At 42.0% G+C, this 19,829-nt stretch overlaps 1 protein-coding gene across 4 annotated transcripts in view; it reads left to right on the top strand.

Annotated features, from left to right (window-relative positions):
- AKAP13 (A-kinase anchoring protein 13) overlaps positions 1-19,829 on the top strand; it is a 320,007-nt gene that overhangs the window by 8,493 nt on the left and 291,685 nt on the right. Inside the window, exons 1-2 of one of the 4 annotated variants that reach the window (XM_046008541.1) lie at positions 16,945-17,217; positions 17,427-17,585. The exons of 2 other annotated variants lie outside the window; for them this stretch is intronic. The gene's annotated coding sequence lies outside the window, so the exon portion shown is untranslated. Of the gene's footprint in view, positions 1-16,944; positions 17,225-17,426; positions 17,586-19,829 lie in introns of those variants that run through there. One more of the 4 variants, XM_046008540.1, reaches the window with a different exon arrangement.

Below are 19,829 nucleotides of genomic sequence, written 5' to 3'. Positions count from 1 at the left end.
GTATATGCCCTTTACCAAGTTGACGTTCTTTCCTGTTTCTAGTCTGTGGAGACGTTTTATCATAAATGGATATTGAATGTTGCCAGAGGCTTTCTCTGCATCTTTTGGGATGATCATTTATTTTTTTCTTCTTTATTCTATTGATGTCTGATTTTGGAACTTTGAACTAACCTTGTATTCTTGTGATGATCCTGGGTTGGTCATGATGTTTTCTTCATATCTTGTTGGATTCAATTTGCTACTGAATCTTTTTTATTTCTTCCATTTGTCTCCTATTTAGGTTCATTAAAAAAATTCTTGATTTTAGGGGCGCCTGGGTGACTCAGTGGGTTAAAGCCTCTGCCTTCGGATCAGGTCATGGTCCCAGGGTCCTGGGATCGGCCCCGCATCGGGCTCTCTGCTCCTCAGGGAGCCTGCTTCCTCCCCTCTCTCTCTGCCTGCCTCTCTGCCTACTTGTGATCTCTCTGTCAAATAAATAAAAGTCTTAAAAAAATTTTTTTGATTTTATATATATATAATACTCAGCAGTTGTTAAGGTTTCTGTTAATCCCATTATATTTGTTTCTGTGGCCTGACTTTATTTTGGATCAAGTTTTCTTTTTTTTATATCTAGTAATTTCTTCTTGGATTCTGGACATGGTGAATTTTAAGTTTTGATTGCCGGATTTTGCTCTTTTAAAGCAGGATTTCTCAACTTGGTCTTACTGACATTTTGGGCCAGGTGATTCTCTGTTTGGGGGCTGTCCTGTGCCTTGTAGGGTGTTAGCCTAATTCCTTGCCCACTAGATGCCAATTGCAATAACTAAAATTGTCTCCAGACACACTGAAAGTCACCTGGCAGGGAGTAGAAATCATCCCTAATATGAGAGGCACTGCTTTTTTGTTTTTGTTTTTGTTTTTAAGATTTTATTTATTTATTTGACAGAGAGATCACAAGTAGACAGAGAGGCAGGCAGAGAGAGAGGGAAGCAGGCTCACCGCCGAGCAGAGAGCCTGATGCGGGACTCGATCCCAGGACCCTGAGATCATGACCTGAGCCGAAGGCAGTGGCTTAACCCACTGAGCCACCCAGGCGCCCGAGAGGCACTGCCTTAAAGAGGGTTGGATTTTGTTTTTGCAGGTTACATTATTTGCATGATACTTCTTAGGCTTATTCCTGAACTTTGTAGGATTGGTCTAGTGGAGCTTTTACTCTAAGGCTTTTTTCACTCCACTAATTAATCATGAAGCCTCCAGTTTCCATTGAAGAATTGGATGTTCTCTGCTCTGACTGGTCAGAATATGAATGTCCGCCAGCCCTGTGTCAACTCTGGGATTATTTAGCTTATGGCTTTTGGGCCATTCTTTGCCTGCCACCATAGATTTTTCAGTATGCAAGTATAGGTTACTGTTTAGTATCAGACTCAAGGAGGTGTCTCTGTGCTGAATTTTGAGATTCCTTCGCCTTCCCAAACTCTTAAGTCTTACTTCTCAGCTTGACAAGATTGCCAGGCTTTGCTCAGAATCGTCCTCATTGCACCATGCTCCAGCGCGCTGCAGGCTAAGAAAGCTGGTTGTGGGGCTCATCTCATCTCTCCCCTTCTGTTAGGAATTGCAGTCCTTTGCTCCTGTTGTCCAGTGTCTAAAAAGATGTTGCCTTATATATTTTGTCTGTTTTTCTAGTTGTTGGAGGGGGCGTTGGCAGGATAAGTCTGGATCCCGTTACTCCATCATGGTTGGAAACTGAAGTCTCTTTGAAGACTGTGTTGGTGGTGCTGAAAATCTTGTTACAGGATTCTTCAAATATTGGGGGGTATAAATATCAAAGAAACATTTCTTGAATGTCTGCTGTCTGTAGCTCAGCCCTTATTTGGTGGGGAATAGAGAAAAGTAGATATCTTCCAGGTGAGGAGGGGCATACGGAGCGCATACGTAAGATTAATCAGATGGGGAAAGCTCTAGTGGTGAACAGAAAGAGAAAAATCCCTGTGGCCTGATGTTTTCAAACAAATGCATTCTTTGACATTCTTGTTTTCTAGTGTGTAGTTTTATGGCACTCAGTCATTGGAAGAGGACTGGTTCTTTCAGATGGCATTTGGCATTTGCTATGTGGCTTTACGTAGCTCAGTTTTCTCTTGTAAAATGGGCATGTAACATCCTTGTCTGGTTTGTTAATTTAGCCAACACATTTGGGTGCCTTCTGTATGTAAGGTCCTGTTCCAGGTGATGGGGATTCAGTGAAAATAAGAGACAGCTGTTGCCACCAAGGAGCTGACATTCTAGTAAGGGAAAAAGAAGGTAAACAAGTGATGGGGGCGCCGGGGTGGCTCAGTGGGTGAAGCATCTGCCTTCGGCTCAGTTCATGATCCCGGGGTCCTGAGATTGACCCCTGCGTCAGGCTCTCTGCTGGGCTGGGAGTGTTCCTCTCCCGGCCTCCCTGCTCATGCTCTGTCTCGCTGTCTCTGTCGCTATCTCTGCCTCCCTCTCAAATAAATACAATCTTTAAAAAAAAAAAGATAAATGAACAGGTTTTTGGATGTCTGGGGTGGATGATTTTAGGAAGAGTGTGAACAGTATTAGCAGAAATTGGCGTGGTCAAACGACCTTCTGGAGGAGGTGACATTTGAGTAGAGACCTGAGCGAAGTAAAGGGAGCAAGCCACCTGGAGATGCCTGGGTGTTCCCGGCAGGAGGAACGACAGGGGCGAAGAGCTTCAGGTGGGAGTAAGCACAGGAGGTTGGGGGGGCTGGAATGGGGCGAGGAAGGGGAACCGAGGGAGGCATAGGGCGCATCACATAGGCTTTTAAGGATGACAAGAAGCCACTGAAAGGTTTGAGGAAGGAATGATAAGAGCTGATTTTGGTTTTAAAAGTTTCACTGTGGGGGCGCCTGGGTGGCTCAGCGGGTTAAAGCCTCTGCCTTCAGCTCAGGTCATGATCCCAGGGTCCGGGGATCGAGCCCCGCATTGGGCTCCAGCTCCACATCGGGCTCCCTGCTCAGTGGGGAGCCTGCTTTCCCCCCTCTCTGCCTGCCTCTCTGCCTACTTGTGATCTCTGTCTGTCAAATAAATAAAATTTTGAAAAAAAAAAAAGTTTTACTGTGCATGTAAGGAACAGGAGTGGAAACAGGGTGACCAAGAATTTTGCAGTAGTTCACTCTGGAGAAAGAAGATGGTAGCTTGGGTTAGGCAGCAGCAGTGAAGGTGGTGAGGAGTGGTTGGAATCAGTGTACATTGTGAAGCGAGAACTCATAGGATTCTTTATGGATTGGAAAAGGGTTTTGAAGGGAAGAAACCAATCCAGGATGATTCCCAGGTGTTTTCCTTGAATAGCTGGGTGAACGGTGCTATAGTTTCCTGAGGGGGTGGGGGTGAGGATGTGAGTGAGTTAGTTGGGAGGAGGAAATTGTTATTTCTCTTTCTGTGATGTGCCAAGTTTTAGATCTGTGAGATTTTAAATGAAGGTGTCAGTAAGTAATTGGGTATGCAAATCTGGAGTTTGGAACGAAGTTTGCACTGGATATAAGAGTTAGAGAACCGTAGATAGAAAAGGGGGGTGGTTATTGTGAGAGTTAGGGATATGTAAACCCCTGGCACATGGCAGGGTCACATGACATGGTAGCTAGTCATGATCATGACTGTGGTAACCAGTAGCAACAACTGGGTATGTCTGTATCACCAATAAATGAAGGAAGAAGGTAGTGATCTAAACAGTACCTCGCCTACTAAATCCAAGTGAGTTAGGACTGTAAACACGGTGAAAACTGTTCTCTGAGCATGAGAAAAATATTATTAGTGAAATCTGTTGTACATTTTCAATCTCTGAGTACAGCTGTGATTTTTAATGTGATGCAGGGGTGTCATTTGTATATTTCACATATACATAATAACAGGAGTCTGGAGGGAGGCTATTGCAAAGTCTTTAGTTGTGTTCAAGGAGATGATAGGCTATTTCTTACCTTCTAAGTGTTTAGCAAATTATATATGTTTCTTTAGTTTTTTTTTTTTTTAGTAAATGCCCCCCCCCCCCCCCCCCCCCGCCATGTGGGGCTGGAATGCACAGCCCTGAGGTCAAGAGTCACACACAACACCAACTGAACCATGCAGGCACCCTAATCTTATTTTTAATAAAGGGAGTTAGTGTTTTTGGAGAGTCCTCAGTTGATGAGCTTCTGGGTAGATGAATTTCATTTGTTTGCGTTGCTAAACACTGCTTCTTCCCATGGCTGGGTCTTTGACTGTGGTCTGTTGTCTTAAACTGTGAGCCCTTGATCACAGGAGGCCGTCAGGTAACAGAGTAGTTGGTGGTTTTGATATGGGTCCGTAACAGCTCCTGGGAAACTGTCCGCACATGCTCTCCCCACCTGGCTAGATGGGGCACAGTTTTGTTCAAGGGGGACATTATTATTCAGCACTTGAAATTTGCTGCGTAGATCCCTTGATAAAACCGAGCATGATATATTTTTTTAAAAATCTGAATTACACTGTCAACATTAACTTAATTTTTTAGAAGTATTCCTTTTCTTAGGTGGTAATGCTAAAGGGATAGCTGTGTGGGGCTTTTTGCAAATTTGATATTTTCTGTAATTTGTCAATCAGTTCTAAAAGCACGCATTGTCATTTGAATGGTATCTGTAAATATACCCACGTACCTGGTCTTGCCAGTTGAGTTCTGCTTTGTCCAAAGTAGGTGTGTTTCTGGAGTGGAAGAAGGTAGGCCCAGTGTGGCATTGCATGGAAATAATTTCTATTACCTTTTACAAGCTGGAAGAAAATGGTTTTTTTGCCCCTCGGGCACTTTGTACATAGCTTGGCTGGTCCGAGAATACAAAGGATCTCTGGGCGCGACCTTGCAGTTTGGGAATTATTTAGGGAAAAAATGTGGCAACAGGAGTTGAGAACTGGAGTTCTAATTGTTCATTTGGTCACATGAGGCCTTTGGGGCCTGGCCGAGGTGCTTTCTCTGTTGGAGGATTAAGGATCTATATGGGTCAGTGGACAGGAATGACCAAAGCTTTTGCCTCGGCCCTCCTGCTAAAATGGTGCTGTATGTGTGCCTGGTGCAGGGGATAGTGTGTTTTTAAAAGACTAATGCAGTCTAGAAAGATCTTTTGAGCCAGGCTGGTTCCTAAGAAGTGTTTTCTAAAAAAGTGAAGTCACTAAAAGAAAGACAAAACTTTTATATACTACCTGTGTATCGTGTGTTCCTTCATATTCTTAATTCCTTACAAGAACCCCATAAGGTAGGTATTATTCCCTCCCCCTGAACCTTTTTTGATGAAAAAATGGGGGTTCAGAGATATTACTTTGCCCTTTTCAGGTCAGTGAACTATAATTTTCGTCCAGGACTTTGTGACTGTAAACATACTTTAGTGTTATTATATATGCCATAAGTCATTTTTTTTAAAACTCTGATATAATTATATCCAGAATAACCAGCTGAAAATTCCAGCTTGTTCATGTTGTAAATAGAAAATCATTGTGGTCTGCTCTTAGAATTTTACTAGAATTCTTAAAAACATGCTGAGCTTCCATATTTGTGCCTTGAAAGTAGCAGAAACTTAACCAGTATTTTACTTTGCATGCAGGAGTTTTGTGGATCAACATTAATAATTAACATTTATACACTCGTTCACATCTTCAAAGTGTTTTACAAACAGTTAATTAGTTTATGGTTAATCTATATTGGAAGTTGAAAAACCAGTTTTTTAGGTTCATTTCAGCAGTACAGAAGTGTTCAGGGTGGGTGATAAGGAGTAAGTCTTCAGCGAGAAAAATGCAGGTATTTTATACTGCACAGTCTATGAAACATCTTTCCCCAATCCCCTCGCTCTGTGCCCACGGGGCGTGTTTTTTGGGTGTCCATCTCCTGCTTACTGCAAAGGAATGGGATTATGTGAACTGAAAGAGGGTCCAGGACGGTCGGGGAAAGACCTGGGTGATTCAGTGCACTGTGCTGCACGTTTCTTTTCTGTAGTCCTTTAAATGTGAATCGTCCTTACTTAATTCCCGTGGGGGCTTTGAGGGACGGGAAGGGATTGGCCCAGAGACTCTGGCAGATGAACAGAGTCGTTATCCGTGCTAATTTCTGGGAAAAGTTCTTTTCTTTTTCACTCCTGGCTCAGGAGATAATGACCCTGTAACTGAATACTTGCTGGTTTCTTCCACTACCACTTGTCACTTTATTCCATCCTCTCCCCTCCCCCCCCAATAAAATGGCTTTTCCTTGGCAAGGTTGTGTAGTGTGAAAGACTTGGACGGAGCCGAGACCCAGTTCAGCTGCCTCTCTGCCCCATAACTAGCTGGGCCACCTTAAGCAGGTTACTGCTTTCTTCTGCCCCCGAGTTCTTCTGTTCGCTGAAATAGTGTGTTAACCTTTCACTGAGTGCTGCAAGGGTGTGGAGGGGCATGTGAAACTCAGGCTCTCGGATATGGGGGCCAGAGGATAGTTAACATCAGTGAGGGTTCTTCAAAGTTGCAGTGACTTCTTCCTTCCTCCTTCGGTTGAAATAATTTAAGTATTTTCTTGCTATTGTTGTCAGCCACACTGCTGCACTTTAGATATCTCTTTTCCTAATACAGAGCAATAAATAGAACCGTTTGATAAATATTTTGTCTGGGTGATTTCCTAAGACAGGATGTGCACGTTCCCTTTCATCGCCACATAGGGCCCAGCCGTTCAGAGGCACCTCTTCACGAATCTTTGTCTCGATGACCTTGTCAGGGAAACCTTAGTATGTAATGGCAGAAAGGAGAAGAATTCTGAGAGCTTGGATGTGTATTTGATTAAATTTTTATCATCGGTGGGAATCTGTTCTTTTAAAGAGGCCAACAGATAGGAATGGCCTTGAACTTTCCCCTCTGCCAAATAGTGTTGTTTTCACGTCTTTCTCTTTTTCCCTTTCCTTTCCTTCTGGAAAATCTGAAAACCTAAAGGTACGGTAAATTGGCTTTTGAACCTTTTTGTAACATTAGATATACCCAGGTTTAAACTTCAACCTTTTCCACCAAGATTTCTGGTCACTTGGAACATGGTGCAGCTGGACCTTGAATAATGCTGGATGTGTGCTTTGAATAACTGGACTGACTTAAATACTTGGAGCACTCTTACTTTCTAGGATGACTACAGGTGGTATTTTTTTTAAGTTTTGAATAAGGAGCCCTTTGTTTTTGTTTTTGAGACTTTATTTATTTATTTGACAGAGACCACAAGCAGGGGGAGCGCAGACAAAGGGAGAGGGAGAAGCAGGCTTGCTGCCGAGCAGGGAGCCAGACTTGGGGCTCAATCCCTGGGCCCTGGGATCATGACCTGAGTTGAAGGCAGACACCTAACTGAAACACCCAGGCACCCTCTGAGACTTTTGTTTTTTTGGCCCGGATAAGTTACGTATATAAATTAGAAAAGATGGACGTTTTCTGGAAACACGTCGTTGGTTAGAGCAATATCGTAAAGGACAGAAATAAATGTTTTCTTTTTTTCTAAAACACTGCGCCAGCAACCTGGACAAATGATTGTTTTTCCTGTTTATATTAAGTATCTTGGGTTCCACTGTTTCCTGTCACCTCTTTAATGTCTCTTTCTTTCTTTTTTTTTTTTTTTTTTTATTTAGAGAGGGAGGGGTAGAGGGATGGGGAGAGAGAAAGATCCCAAGCAGGCTCCAACTCCCAGCTTGGAGCCCGGCATTGCGGCTTGATCTCATAACCCCGAGATCCTAACCTGAGCCTAAATCAAGAGTCAGAAGCTTAACCGACTGAGCCACTCAGGTGCACCCCCCCTTTAACTTTTCTGTTATATCTTTGCCCGCTGTACATTTTCTCCCTTCTAGTGAGTTCGGTAGGATTCCTTTGTCACACTGTGCCCTGACTAGGTGGGGATAAGGTAATAACTTAATGTCTGTATTTCCTCTAGATTGTCATATCCTGGAGGGCGGATTTTGTCTTTGTTCATCGCTGTATCCCCAGCACCTGGCACTGTGCACGGCGCGTCGGAGTTAGTTCTGTGCAGGTCGTATTTGGGTGGATGGATGAACTTGAGACAAAACTGTAGATGTTAATAATATATGCATATTATTGAACTGTTTGTAGATTCTGCCCTGTTGAGAATAAACAGATTTTAGATTTCTCTTCCTGGCATCATTTGTACTTTGGTTCTGGTGAGTTAAATCATCCTTTTTGGGGAAGAGAAGCACCATGTTAAATGGAAACTTGGCCAGTGTTGACCAAGACTGCTGGTAAAATTTGTACAATTCTTGCCTGGTTTTGTGCTTGGTCAGTGTAGGTCTCTGTCACTTTACATTTTAATCTGTTCAGCAGCTCAGCACTAACATGAGACTGTAGGTGGGGTTTGTCTGCCCAATGTGTTTTTTTTTTTTTTGTCTGCCTTAATTTTAAGAAATGTTATATAATAATTTTAAAACTGACTCAGCAAACCCCTCAAATAGAACGGTAGAATTGACCCTGTGTACCCATTATGCCAGATTCAAGAGAATTTGCAAGATTTTGCTCTTTTCATATATCATTTTTATGCTAAAATTTCACAGAAATATAATCCATATAAGGTAAAATGTATCCCGCCTCACTTGAATATGCTTATTTTACTTGTCTTGAAAGTCACCACAAAACTATCATTTTCTCTCTCTTTTTTTTTTAATATTTTATTTATCTGACAGAGAGAAATCACAACTAGGCAGGGAAGCAGGCAGAGAGAGAGGAGGAAGCAGGCTCCCTGCGGAGCAGAGAGCCCGATGCGGGGCTCGATCCCAGGACCCTGGGATCATGACCTGAGCCGAAGGCAGAGACTTTAACCCACTGAGCCACCCAGGCGCCCCAAAACTATCATTTTCTTAATAGAGATTCTTAAATAGTATTTTTATACTCCAGTGTGCAATAATGTAATCCAGGAGACGCCTCTAAATCGCGGCGTGGTATGTTTCAAGGATGCAGAACCAAAAAACCTTAACTCACAGCAAATGAATGCTGAGTAGCCTTTTTGCTTTTAAACAGAAATCATTGTAGAAATAGGACCATAAACCTTCTATTAAGCACTGTTGTATAAAATTCGAGGTTTCTGTCAGATCAGACATGGGAAAGTAAGCAAAGCTACACAAATGACTGATCTGGGCAGATTTTTGAGCTCTTCTCCCTAATGGTAAGGCTTCCCCGCCCCCCCTCAGATGATTGTTTCTCTCTTAAAACCAGTACAAAAATGTTATGACTTATATGAAATGACTTCTGGTTTCATGTCAGTAGTTTTTTCACTTCCCTGCACAGAACTTAGTGGTTTGATTTCGTCTTGATGATCTGCTTTTTTTCTTAAAATGCATTCCCATTTGTTTTGATTTTTGTGAAGAAAATACTTTTTAAATTGAATACCTTCATGAATCTTATACTTCCTTAATAACCCATTTGGTCACATATATAGAAATTCTGTTGATTTTTCTTGTGCTTCCCAATTCAGGTCATCTTAAAAGTTTTCATTTGGGGGTGCCTGGGTGGCTCAGTCGGTTAAGTGTCTGCCTTCAGCCTCAGGTCATGATCCCAAATTCCTGGGATGGAGCCCTGCGTTGGGCTCTGATCTCGGTAGAGAGTCTGTTTCTCCCTCTCCCTCTGCTATTCTTCCTCCTTGTGCTCTCTCTCTGTCAAACAAACAAACAAAATCTTTAAAAAAAAATTTTTTTTTTATTTGAAGCCCCGGAAGTACTGATTAATTGGTCTTCATGGTTGCTATTTGTATGTATCATGTCCTAAGCTCACAGATTCTAAGGTACTATTTGGGCTGCGTTGCCAAAAGTGTTTGTGGCAGTCTAAAGATTACCACTTTATGGGGATGCAGGCTGGTGCAACCACTTTGGAAAACAGCATGGAGGTTCCTCAAAAAGTTGAAAATAGTGCTACCTACGACCCAGCAATTGCACTACTGGGTATTTACCCTAAAGATACAAATGTAGTGGTCCGAGGGGGCATGTGCACCCAAATGTTTATAGCAGCAATGTCCACAATAGCCAAACTATGGAAAGAACCTAGATGTCCATCAACAGATAAATGGATAAAAAAGATGTGGTGTGTGTGTGTATACACACACACAACACAACACACACACTCACACACACACAATGGAATACTATGCAGCCATCAAAAGAAATGAAATCTTGCCATTTGCGATGACGTGGCTGGAACTAGAGGGTATTATGCTTAGTGAAATAAGTCGGTTGGAGAAAGACAACTATCGTATGATCTCCCTGATATGAGGAAGTGGAGATGCAATGTGGGGGGGTTTGGGGAGTAGGAAAAGAATAAATGAAACAAGATGGGATCAGGAGGGAGAAAAACCACAAGAGACTCTTAATCTCACAAAACAAACTGAGGGTTTCGGGGCGGGGGGTAGGGAGAGGGTGGTGGGGTTATGGACATTGGGGAGGGTATGTGCTATGGTGAGTGCTGTGAAGTGTGTAAACTTGGCGATTCACAGACCTGTACCCCTGGGGCTAATAATACATTATATGTTAATATAAAAAAAAGTGTTAGATAATAGAAAAAAAATCAGTATATTTCATGATAAATTTGGGATAAACGGAGTATAGTCTATGTTGTTTTGTTGTATATTAGAAAACTGGTTTCATAATATATGTAAACAAATAAAAAAAATAAAGATTACCGCTTTAATAGTTAGCCTGCTAGGATGTGTGCCTGGAAAGAGGGAACTTTCATTCCTGAGTCTAAATAAAATTAATGGACCCAAATATGAAAGGAAATTCAGAGAAAAAATTATACCTGTTTTCTCCCTTCAGCTTTCATTCCTGTTGAAACCTACAGAGACAAGTTTACTAATATAATAGCCATCATTTATTAGAAGCCTCTTTTGAACTAGGTGCCTTAATGCTTACCAGTTCTCACCTCTGCAAGGTGGTTTTATGATTTTGCCAGAGGAGGAAATTGACGTTCAAGAAGGTTAATTAATTTTAGGTGTACTTCATTCAGCGAGCACTGAATGAGGGTGTGTGTCAGGCACACTTTTAGGTGCCAGGGATCCAGGGATGAACAAAAATAAGACATGGTCGCTGCCCTTAAAGCAGTCATGATTTTGTTTCTTGATTAGTATGTGATAGCAGCAATCATAATGACAATAATTGCCCTCATTCATAACTGCTGTGCCGGGCTTAGTACCGTGTACTCTATATACCCTTCTTTCTTTTTAATCCCCGCAACCTTCCAATATGGGGTCTGTTCCTACTGGATCTCATGGAGGTGGAGTGCTCAGGGTCACACAGTTGGTGTGTGGCACAATTGGGACTTGAGCATGGGTCTCTCCTTCTAGGGCATAAGTCCTTTCAACATGTGTCAATAGCACGGCTTGAGATGAGTAATTATGTGAAAGGAATGTTCATTGTGAGCTGTGATTTTGGCAGAACTTTATGTAACTTTGACTTGCCACTAGATTATATTTTTGTGGTTAACTTTCTACTATATTATCTCTTATTCTAGAAGTCCTCATGTTTTCATGACTCATGAAGGACATTTTTTGTCTTAGTTTTATTAAGAATGGTGATGTACAGTTCCTCTAGAAATTTGGGAATTAGATATAAACAGAACAAACTACACCTCTGAATAAATGACACTACCCAGCAAATTTTTTGGTACGATTTGGTGTTTTTCTTTCTAGACTTGAAAATCTGTAGAGGTTGTGTGTGTGTATGTGTGTGTGTGTGTGTATGTCTACATTTATGTATATACCATTTGTGATCATATTCTTTTCTAAAGCTTTTATTTATTTATTTGATGGATAGAGATCACAAATAGGCAGAGAGGCAGGCAGAGAGAGGAGGAAGCAGGCTCCCCGCTGAGCAGAGAGCCCGATGCGGGTCTCCATCCCAGGACCCTGGGATCATGACCCGAGCCGAAGGCAGAGGCTTTAACCCACTGAGCCACCCAGGCGCCCCAAAAGGAAGTTTTAAATCCATAATAGAATTACTCGTAGAATTATTGGATTACTGGCAACCAATTATAAATAGAAGAACTCTAAAAGAATAGAAAGAAACTCATGAAACATAGTCACTACTCTCAAGCACTGAGAGTTAATCTAAGATCCGTTGTCAAGATTAAAAGGCATATGAAGGGAACTTTCCAATAAAAAGAGAGTCTCTGGTTTCATGTTCTCTCTCTCTCTTTTTTTTTTTTTTTTTTTTAAAGATTTTGTTTATTTATTTGACAGAGATCACAAGTAGGCAGAGAGGAAGGCAGAGAGAGAGAGAGGAGGAAGCAGGCTGTCCGCAGAGCAGAGAGCCCAATGCGGGGCTTGATCCCAGAACCCTGGGATCACGACCCGAGCTGAAAGCAGAGGTTTTAACCCACTGAGCCACCAGGCGCCCCTCTGGTTTCATGTTCTTTTGGGTACTCTTTGTCAGTCCAAATAAACTCCAACAAGGTGACAGGGAAGAGTTTGGAATAAGATTTATAGAGATGTTAGGGTGTAAGGTCCCTTTCTATACAGAATGCTCTGTGAGAGATTATCTGTGTCCGTTCTGTTGCAATCCAGATGCATATTAGAAGCTTTTTTTTTTCATTTTATTTATTTTTTCAGTGTAACAGTATTCATTCTTTTTGCACAACACCCAGTGCTCCATGCAAAACTTGCCCTCCCCATTACCCACCACCTGTTCCCCCAACCTCCCACCCCTGACCCTATATTAGAAGCTTTTAACATTAATGTTAGTTAATGTTAATACTGTTAATACTGTCTGGCTCAGTCAGTAGAGCATGTGACTCTTGATCTTGGGATTGTGAGTTTGAGCCCCATGTTGGGTATAGAGGTTACTTAATATAAAATCTTGGGGCACCTGGATGGCTCAGTCATCTCAGTATCTGTCTTGGTTTCAGCTCAGGTCATGATCTTGGGGTCCTGAGGTTGAGCCCCGCATCTGGCTCCACACTCAGCAGGGAGTCTGAGACTCTCTCCTGCTTCTCCCCCCACCGCTCACTCTCTTTCTTTCACTCCTGCTCTCTCAAATACATCTTTTAAAAATCTTAAAAAAAAAAAAAATAAAATTGATGTGCATCTGATTGGGTTATAAAGATGCATAAGCCACATGTGTTACCCAAATCACAGGCGAGTGTTGACATTCTGCTTTAAGTAACCAAGAAAATAAGCAAATTAAACAATGGACTGTGCCCTTGACTTGTTAATATAGCCAAACATTTTTCTTTGAGACAGAGATGAGTTAATTGGCCCCAGCTCTGATAGCAGTGATTTTCAAGCAGGTAACACTTGCCAAGATTTTCTGTGCAATGGATAGGAAGAGTCTGTTGCCTGACAAGTTCTAAGTCACATAGGTGCATAAGCTGATCTCCTGGCACAGTTAATGCTTCTCTCAGGCATTCTTAGGTGTATTATCTCGCTGATCTTTAGTCTGTTCCCAGTTGGAGAGAAAGAGCTGGTTAATTTAGTAGATAAATCACATCACTAGAAGTAAAAGAGCGTTCCATAATAATACTGTCCTTGAACATGTAGGTGGTTATTCTGTTGTGGGAGGACTTCTGTGGTCATCGTGGAACAGTCCAGTTTGGACAAAGCATACCTGATTGTTGAACAGTTCACATTTCATTGATCTATCTGGGTGTTGTTTTGGCTTAGAAGGACCCTTTTTTGAGGACATCTCTCTGCCAACCTGGATTCCCAAAGGGCTTCTGTTTTGGAAATCTTTTGGACTTAGGTGAGCTTTTTTGTTTCCCCCATGACCTCACATTATTTAGACGGACTCTCACAAGCGTGCCATCCTTCTTTCTCACTGTTTCTTCCCTCTGGTCTCCTGAAATATTACCTGTTTACCAAAGAAGCTAGTCATTTTTATCCCAGCATTCACTTGACAAACTGTTCTTTTGGAGATACAACAAAATAGGGTGAAACATTGAGCAGGTCAGGCAAGCAGTAGGATCTCGGCACCACACATTTCAGAGGATTCTCCCTTTGAGTCTCATTATTTTTCTTTACTGTCCCACAGATCTGCTGGGCACAAACATAATGGGCTTGGTAAATCATGCTAGGAGTGAAATGTTTTCAGTGCCATTGTTCTGGACTCCTGACTAGACTAATGGAGAGCAAAGTGATAAGAGAATGAGTAATGTGAGAGTAATTAGAGAGTACTAAGAAAGTAAGGACGCCAGGTTAAAACTTGGAGATTGAAACTCACAGACTGTTAAAAATATGTTAAAAATAAGGGTAGGGGCGCCTGGGTGGCTCAGTGGGTTAAAGCACTCTGCTTTCGGCTCAGGTCATGATCCCAGGGTCCTGGATCTTAAAAAAAAAAATAAGGGCAAATTCTGATGCATAGTATTCAGTATTAAGAATAGCTTGACTCTTAATGGACAAACACTGGACTAGGGTTTGTTCCGTAGTTTGAATTCTAGACTTAGGTTGCTGCTAACAACCTTGGACGGGTCACTTAGACACCCTCACCTCCCATTTCTGCCGTGAAAAGTGGAAGTATCCATTTTTGTTTGTTTGGGGAAGTGTTTTCCTTAAAAGTGTTCTTAAGCTGCGCGGCTCCTTAGAATTGCAGAGGGGAGCCAGATGGACTCGCAGAGGGCACGGGGAGGAGACCCAGCTGTCCCCCACAGTGTAGCTACACTCTCTTACGTTACTTGTGTGGGTTTCCTGTAATGTTTCGCTTGAAGAAAGTCCCATGGCCAAAAATCAATTTGAATAGTCTAGACCAAACCCATCTTGAAAATGGCTTTTGATGCTAAGATTTGGTGTCTGTGAATACCCACTCATTGTCTTTGTTCTTGGTGTAATTCTCTCAGGGCAGGGAAATATTGGCTCAATTGCTGAGTTAGTATGTAGTACAATGGATAATTGTGGCGTTTGACTGCTTGGCTGTGCCCTGATGTCTACTGTTCATGAGATATTTTGCAACTGAACAGTAATTAAAGCCCTTTTTGCTGCTCCTAATTTGGTAATCCCAGTAAGAAGGTAAAGAAAAACCATATTCCCTTCTTATCAAACATAGTCATATTCTCTGCCTCTTTAAAAAATATCTAACCTGTAGCATTTTATGTAAGATGTCTAATTTCACCCTAGGATGGTCTGAAGGAGCTGGAATTAACTGTACCGTAGATGAGGAAATTGAGGCTCATAGGGATTCTGTAGCTTGGCTGATGTCCCATAACTAGGGGGAGAGAGAGCTGGGGTTTAAAACTAGGATTGTATTTCTAAAATGTGGGTGCTCTTTATTATGTTGGCTTGCCTCTCCTGAGTTTACAGGAGATTTGTAGCTTGAAGAAATTATTATTATTATTTTTAATTATTATTTTTTAATTTACTGACAGAGATCACAAGTAGGCAGAGAGTGGGGGAAGCAGGCTCCCTGCTGAACAGAGAGTCCGATATGGGGCTCGATCCCTAGACCCTGAGATCATGACCTGAGCTGAAGGCAGAAGCTTTAACTCACTGAGCCACCCAGGCGCCCCTGAAGAAATTATTAATAATAACACCATTACTACTCAGTTTCTCATTAATTAAATCTGGTCATATAAATAAATGGTCAGTTTTCATTATTCTTTTTTTTTTTTTTAAGATTTTATTTATTTATTTGACAGAGAGAGATCATAAGTAGATAGAGAGGCAGGCAGAGAGAGAGAGAGGGAAGCAGGCTCCCTGCTGAGCAGAGAGCCCGATGTGGGACTCAATCCCAGGACCCTGAGATCATGACCTGAGCCGAAGGCAGCGGCTTAACCCACTGAGCCACCCAGGCGCCCCAGTTTTCATTATTCTTAACTGCTTGGATTATGTCAAAGACCCTTAACAGCTTTCTTAGGGTGATGTAGTAGGGCCTTATGTGGCCATGGGTTTCTTTTACCCTTCTCTTTGAACTGTATCTAGAATGTTATATCCTAGGACACAGTTACATACCAGTGGGTCCTCTCTACCACTGTGTAAGGTCTTTTTTGTGTTTCCTTAAAGAGTTACCATAGAGTTTCTTTTTTTTTTAAAGATTTTATTTATTTATTTGACAGAGAGAGATCACAAGTAGGCAGAGAGGCAGGCAGAGAGAGAGGAGGAAGCAGGCTCCCTGCTGAGCAGAGAGCCCGATGCAGGGCTTGATCCCAGGACCCTGAGATCATGACCTGAGCTGAAGGCAGCGGCTTAACCCACTAAGCCACCCAGGTGCCCCTACCATAGAGTTTCTTAATGTAATGTAGGATAAGCCTCGGGTTTGTGAATGTGTAGGTCAGCTGTACCAATTCAAACTTTGTCGTGTCTTGATGTTTTGTTTGAACTGGGTAGTTAAAAAGACCCAGATTTTAGTCTGGTTTAGCTGACTTTAACTTTGGTTGTGAACTTTGTATCCACACAGTAAGTGGGTTTAACAAGGATTCTGATTCTCATTCTGATTTTACAGAGGACCAGGTGAGTTATGGGAATTATAATCTTGTGTGGATGCTGAAATTAGAGAAAAAATTCAGGTGGAGTTGGGATAGGATGAAGGAAACCTTAGGTTTATTGAGTGTTTACTCTGTGCTAGATGCTGGTTATTCACTTTATTCACTGTTTAATGACTTTATTCATTTTACCTCTGTGTTTCAGTTTAGGAAAGCTGATATTCAAGGAAGCCAGGACACTTGTATTAAGCTACAAAGCAGGCAAGAGCAGGATCCAGAACATTAGCCAAAATCATTCTCGCTCCAAAGCCAAGGTCCTTTTTGTTGTTAATTACAAGCAGAGTAACCTTTAGAACCACAGGAAGAATGGGTTGGATGTCTCTTGGGGGAAGGACTCTTATGTTGCACATGATGGTGTTTGTAAAATAATCTTAAGGTTCAAAGGAGAGTGTCTGGGTAAAGTCTCTTCCTGGATTTTCCATTAAGACTGTGCCCTCTGTACTGTAATGGTGGAGGAGTTCCCTTTGTTTCCCTTGCTCTGCTTTCTGACTGACACGAACAAACCTGAGTGAAATCCCCACCCACAGCACTGCGTGGTTTCATGATCGGGGGTTCTTCTTGCTCTCTTTTAACTAGTTTTGTGAACTTGAACTAGATATAGATACTTAGCCTTTTTTGAGCGATAGTTGTCTTGAGTGTAAAATGGAAAAACAGTATCGACTTTGTATAGCACGTTGCTAGATTTCATCTGTAGTTGTAGCTGGGACTGGGAAGAGTTTTTTTTAAAGTGTGGCTCATGGTACAGAATGTTGGAAGAAGGTAGAAGACCTGCACGGCAGGTACTGACCTTCCAGTGTGCGTTCCCGGTAAGAAGTAAGTTAGCTATGAGATTTGTCTGTTCCGGTTTAAGGATGTATAATGTTTAGTGCTCTAATGAATTGTTTGCAGCTGTGTTTTTTTGGCTAATTTTTGTAAGTGCAACTGAATTTCATAATCAACATCTTGTGTAAGCAGAGCGTAGACACTTTGAAGGAGAAGTGTGTAAGCCTAAAGCTAATTTGATTTTTGTTTCTAGGGCCCGATTATCCTGGGATTCTTATGTTCAGCCGGCATTTGAAACACCATGTTAGAAGCTAGGCCTTGAGAGTACTGAGGGAGAGTAATGCACATTCCCAGTTCACTAAAAGCTCATCTCTGGAGGATAAGCGTCTCGCTTGCAACACAGAAAGGAGAGGTATTATGTCAGTTATAAGTACTCGTAGTATGAGCTCATTGAAAAACAATGTTTGAGCAGAATGAATGGAATCAGCCACTAGGAATGCAAAGGTAATTTGGGGGTATTGAGCGAGATGGCGTTTTGTGCTGTGACAGTGATATATGCAAGGCTGTAAAGAACACAGATGAGGGATGTGACATTTGAACTGGAACTTAGACCCCGAGTATTTTCTCTCTGGGATTTTATGTTCTAGGTGCGGTTAACTGACCCAGTCCTCTTGAGTAGTGTTGCTTCCCTTTCTTTTTTATGGCCCGTTGCTGTGGTTATTAGAATAAGCATCATGCCCATTAATGATTTTCCTGGGCTAGTCACTCATCACCAGCCGTCCTGGAACCAAGTCCTGTCATAGTGTCTTTTGTGAATGTCCTTTAATGTTGTCTTGAGGCCTGCTTGTGCCTTTGCTTCACGTGGGTCACTGACGTCCAAGTAGGCCTTCTGTTTCAGATTCCTCTTACCTTTATTCTTCCTGCAAACGGTTCAGAGTGACCTTTCCAAAATACCTTGGAAATTCAAACCGAACCTCTTTCAGGGGCTTTGTGGTTTCCAGGGTCAGGTTCAGACTACTGAGCTCGGCAGTCAGACTTCCACCTTGACCTTATAGCCTTCCTTTCCAGCCTTTTTACTTCCCAGGTCATCATTCTGTTGGTGGTCTTGGTCAAGGTGTCTTACTTTTCCCTAGGCTGCGCTAAGGTGCTTGGCAGCTGGGACATTGCTCCGTGTCTCTGTCTTTCCCGATTTTCTCACTGTGCCCTGAATGTGCCTGTGCTCATGCTGTGCCCTCCGCCTGGAATGCTCTTACCCCTCCTTGCCTTTTTCAGACCCCAACTCAAACGCATTTCCTCCCTGATTCCTTCTCTAGCTGCTCCAACCCCGGGGATCATCTCCCTTCCTTAGAAAAATTATGGCATTTATTTTCTGTGCTGTTATATGGGGGCGCTGATCATAACTGCTCTGCATTGTGGGTGGTTTTTGTGCGCGTGTGTGTATACCTATAGCCCTGTCCCTCTTGGCGTAGTAACCGTGTCTTATACTCTATACGCTCTTACATATGTAGGTAATCGATAGCTATTCATTGATCTCTAACATTGGTTTTCAGAGTGTCTGTAGACCACCCTTGGATTCCTGAGACCCTTGTAGTGGGATGTGAGGCCTGTGCTATTTGCATAGTAGTATTGAAATGATACTTACCTTTTTTAAGCTTTTTATTTATTTTTTATATTTACCTTTTCCTACTGCGCAGACATTTGCACTGAAGCAGCCTGGATAAAACTGCTGATGCCTTAGCATGGGTCAGAGCGGTGGCACCGAACCGGACCGGGTAGCCGTGGTGTTCCACCAGTCGTGTACCCTGAGCAAAAAATAGTGCCAGTGTTCTTGGTGAGGCAGTAAAAACTATTCATTTTGTTAAATCTCAGTCTTTAAGTACCCAGTTTTTTGAGGGTCTGTTTGACTGGGGGAGTGAACTGTCTTTATTCATTTTGGAGGGAGCATCATTTTTACTTGTAGGGAGGGTTGACAAACTGTGGTTGTTTAGAACTTGGGTGTTTGGCAGACATTTTCTTGAAAGTGAATAAAGCAGGTTTGTTACTTCAAGGAAAACGATGGACAGTATTTGTTGCCAGTGAGAAAAATTGAGCTTTGAAGTGAAAAAGTCAGAAATTTGGAAAACTTGTATTTGCCACCTTGAGCTTGATGGCTTCCCAGTATTCCCAGTTCCCTTGTGAATTTGATAATGATAAAATGTTCCTTTTTTAAAAAGATTTTTTGAGTAATCTTTACACCCAACGTGGGGCTCGAATTTATAACCCGGAGTTCAAGAGTCATACACCCCAGCCACTGAGCCAGCCAGGCACCCCACGGATGTACTTCATAATATTGTGTAAGGAAGGTGCCAACATTTGGAAAAGAGTCAAAGAACCAGTATTTTTCAGGTGATCAATATATGATGTGACAGAATCATGCGTGGGTACTTTTGTGACTTGTATTCAAAGTGGAAGATAGAGCCAGGACTTCTAATGTTACAGAGTTCAAAATGTCATTGATATGGTTTCAGATTTTTTATCACAACTAACTTTCTAAGAAACTATCACGTGTTTAGTGATATCGGTGTTTAGTGTAATATCAGAGAAGACTATTAGCAATTATTTGAAAAGGCTGTGAAAATAGTCCCCCTTTTCCATCTACATATTAGAGGCTGAATTT

Source organism: Meles meles, chromosome 6 (genome assembly GCF_922984935.1).
Source record: "Meles meles chromosome 6, mMelMel3.1 paternal haplotype, whole genome shotgun sequence".
Taxonomy (NCBI): domain Eukaryota; kingdom Metazoa; phylum Chordata; class Mammalia; order Carnivora; family Mustelidae; genus Meles; species Meles meles.
The sequence above is the reverse complement of the archived record's forward strand: the minus strand, read 5'-3'. Positions and strand labels throughout refer to the sequence as shown.